The sequence below is a fragment of the Vigna unguiculata genome, chromosome 9 (genome assembly GCF_004118075.2).
Source record: "Vigna unguiculata cultivar IT97K-499-35 chromosome 9, ASM411807v1, whole genome shotgun sequence".
NCBI classification, from domain to species: Eukaryota; Viridiplantae; Streptophyta; class Magnoliopsida; order Fabales; family Fabaceae; genus Vigna; species Vigna unguiculata.
The window spans coordinates 16,697,549-16,701,637 of record NC_040287.1 but is presented as its reverse complement, the minus strand read 5'-3'; positions in this window follow the sequence as shown (position 1 = coordinate 16,701,637).

The window sequence follows — 4,089 nt, the reverse complement described above, 5'->3', positions numbered from 1 at the left end:
ACCAACTGGATATAGCTAGGTTTGAGTGAACTAGTATAAAAATCTTGTGCATTACTCTTTTCTCTAACCCTTCTCTCTTACATTATCATTTAAAGTTTAAAGAATTATGATCTAAACCATCTTTTTGACATTCTAGAGTGTTTTGGCATCATCTGCAACATTGATCATGTTTGTATAACTCATTGGAACTTGTCTTGACTGATCTTTTACATTGATCTTGCTTTAAATCACGAATCTGCATTTTTTGCAGTATTTTAGTCAACTGTTTTTGTGATTCAATCGATTGATTCAGTACTGCATCAGTTTAAAAAATCAATCGACTAACTGTTTTTGATTGGTTGAAAGTGTACAATCCAGAGGTGTTTGCATCCTTACTTGTTGGTTGGGTTGATTTAATCAAAGATAGTTTTTAGCCTTTAAAGGTTACCAAAAATTTTAACTAGCCAATTCACCCCCCCCCCCCCCTTCTTGGCATTTTTCAACCATTTCAAAACTTACAATTTTCAAATTGAAAAGGCCTTGTATGGTTTGAAACAAGCACCACGATAGTGGTATGAGAGGCTAAACAACTTTCTTTTATCAAAAGGTTGTGCTAGAGGTGTTGTTGATAAAATACTCTTCGTTAGATGCAAGTAATGTGATACTTGTTCAAGTGTATGTTGATGATATAATCTTTGGGTCAAATAATAACTCCATGTGTGAAGAGTTTGTGGTAGCTATGCATGGAGAATTTGAAATGTCTATGATGGGTGAGCTAACCTACTTCCTAGGGCTGCAAGTGAAGCAACTCGAACATGGGACATTTTTAAGCCAGTCAAAATATTGTTTTGACATGATGAAAAGTTCAAAATGGAGGATTGTAAAGACGCTGCCACTCCAATTGCCACAAACTACCTTATGGTTGTAGATGAAGTTGGGCAGCAAGTTGATTCAACCAAATATAGATGATTGATTGGTTCTTTGCTATATCTAATAACTAGTAGGCCATATATTCAATTTTGTGTATGCTTGTGCATATGCTTGGTAATAAGGTGGATTTGAGTTCGAATCTTGGCTAGTGCTATCCTCAAATCAAGTGTCAAGGGTGTTGAGATGGAGATTGTAAGACTTGAGAAAATTAAATGAATAAATATTTAATTACAACAGTTGTGGATTACAGATAGATCTAAAAGAATTAAAATGTCAAGTCCTAGTAAGAATTAGTGGTAGCTCAAGTGGTTAAGAATACTTGGTTATGTTGGAAGGTCTTTATTGATGTTGATAATATTTGAATATGAAAGAGTATACAACTAAAAATTATATGTACTTTAAGCCCTTGATGTTTGTTGTTCTGATGCCCTCTCTTGTGTCAACTTTTTTAATTCCTATATTACCCCTTTAATATAATTAGTTATTTATTTTTAAAATAATTTAACATTTAACCGTTATTTTACCGTTTCTTTCCACATCACTCAAAGTCATGGCCCTTCTTTCCTTGCAACAACATCATTTAATAATTGTTGATTTTTGAAAGAGGAAGGCTTTTGTTTAGTGAAGTTGCCTTTGTTACTTGACTGCATTGCTTATTGTCTCTCCTTTGACACTTTGTTGTTAGTATTGTTGTCTCTTCTATGACACATACTTTGCTGTTACTATTTTTATCAAATGAAGGATTATCTTCATTGGACAAAAGAAAAAGGGGTATTCTACTGTTCCTTTTGATTTATGATTACAATGAAGCATGGTAGTACTATATTAGTGGATAACCCGTGTGTATGGTTGTCATTTCTACGCCTATAGTTAGGACATTAGCATTGAATGCCCAATTCTCCAGTTTCTCATTTTTTGTGCGCATATCTTACGAATTACTCACTTTTGATGTTTCAGTAATCAATCAATTTGTATTTAATTCTCTATATTGTGTATCAATTTTGCTTGCTATCTTTATCCACTCTTTTAATGTGTTTATTATTATTATTGTTAAATCAGGATGTTCAAACATATGTTAATCTACGATGTTTCGCTTTAATAAAGTATCCACCCCAATGCTTTATGTTTTCCCGTAATCTCATATCTTATCGCTAAAAAAAATATTATTAAGTGGAGATTTATTGTAGGAGGTTATAAAAATCCTCTACAAAATAACATTATTTAAGATGATTATATTAGAATGTTTAATGTTTAAATTAGTGAGGGTTTTTATTTCTTTTTAAGAGGTCTGTAACCTCCGAAAATTATTCTGCACATTTTAAATTTTTTTGAACCTTTCCCTCCAAAGGTTGTACACTGCTCATGCGTTTCCCCAAGTTTACAAACCTTGGTCTAAATTTACACTGCTCACGCTTTCATCTCCTTATCTCCGTTTTCTCGATTCGTTGTATCTTCGTCTCGTCGTCAAACCGGCGTTCATCTCCTCATCTCCGTCCAACCATCAAATCGGCGTTCTGAAAGTCGTCATTCATCATCTCCGTCGTCTCTATTATCTCCGGCCAGTTCTCGTCGTATCTGTTATCTCTGGCCAGTGCTCGTCGTCTCCGTCATCTCCGGACAGTGCTCGTTGGCCATTGCTCGTCTCCCGGTAGTTGTCGGCCTGTGCTCGTCTACCAATGCTTGAGGTACGAATTGTGTGGGTTGGATTGTGTTGTAGGATTTTTGGGGGTTTTCGTTGCTTGGATTTGATACGGATGTTTTCCTTATTTTGAAACAAGGAGGACAATGTTCGGGTGAGGGTGAAAGAGGTCTCGGAAAAGGACTTTTGTGTTAACGAAGCTGCTTCTGTTGTTCCTCAGTTTCATCACCCGAGAGGGCAAACACAGGTTTGTCTCTTAATTTTGCAACTGCCCTTGCCTTTGGATATGAGAAGTATATCACATTGTTTCATAACATTTTTGTTTTGCCATTTTTGACAATTCTGTGATTGAAGGTAGATGCATCTTCTGTAGTTTGTTCGGCTATATATACATTCTTTATATATAAAGAACCTATGATAAAAAAGTGTACCCATCCACAAGTTTAAGAGCATTGGAATTGACACTTTTTGCAGTTACAACTTTTGTCCTTTACACGTTCTCTTTATTTGCTGGTTCTCTTTCTTCTCTGGTTCTCTTCACAGGTTATAACTTTAATGCTGCCACGCTTAGTCTCATATATGTAATTTACAGGTTCCATTTCATGCATTGTAGTTCACGCTTGTTATTTGGAGTCATGTATGTAGTCAATATGGTTTAATTCCCAATGCATCACACAACTGCACTATTTGATTAAACTAAAAGCCCTGCCAAATCTTTTGCCTACTTTGAAGATGAGTTGCACTATTATAGATCTCTAGCTTCATCAGGATTGTTTACATTGCAACCTTATGTGGTTCAAAGTATGCTCTTCTTTGCTTTCCAACCAAATTTATCGTTGTGCTGAAGCTCTCATAAGCATATAAGGGAAGTCAGTTAGTTGCTTGACATCCTATAGGTCAAATGAGTCCAGGGGACATAATACTTCCTGGTTGATTTTTAGCTTTCAGCAAATGAATATCAAATTGTGCCACTGGTGGATTATCTGCTAGAACATTTTTTTTTGCTTTTCATTTTATAATCCAAATTTAGTTCACAAAGTAGGGTGCCTCATGATCATGATATAATTAAATACTAATAAGACATACATATCGTAAAAGAAGTTGTTAATCTTTCTATAAAACATTGTACAGTTTTCATATAATATTTATGTGTAAGCTATTATTGTGTAATATTTTTATTTTTAATGGGAATTAAATAACGCAAGGGGTATAATATGTATTCTGAGTTCTGATTCTTCCTATTCTAAAACAGGAAATAGTTTTTTTTTTTTTTGTTTAATATTATACCTTACCTATATATTGAATAAAGATCCATTGGGAAAAGATAGTAGCGTTGGGTGTGTCACTTGCGAATTCTTGTGCCAATGCTCTCTTTATTGATCCTTGTCTTTAACGTGGTTACTAAGATTGCAACTTGCAGAAGGAAAAGAGTTATATTAATTATATGATTATTATTTAGAGTTATATTAATTGCAGCTTTCATTAAATTGCTTTCTTCGGGATGAATCATTCCCTTTGCTTTCTTTCAAGAAGCAAATACA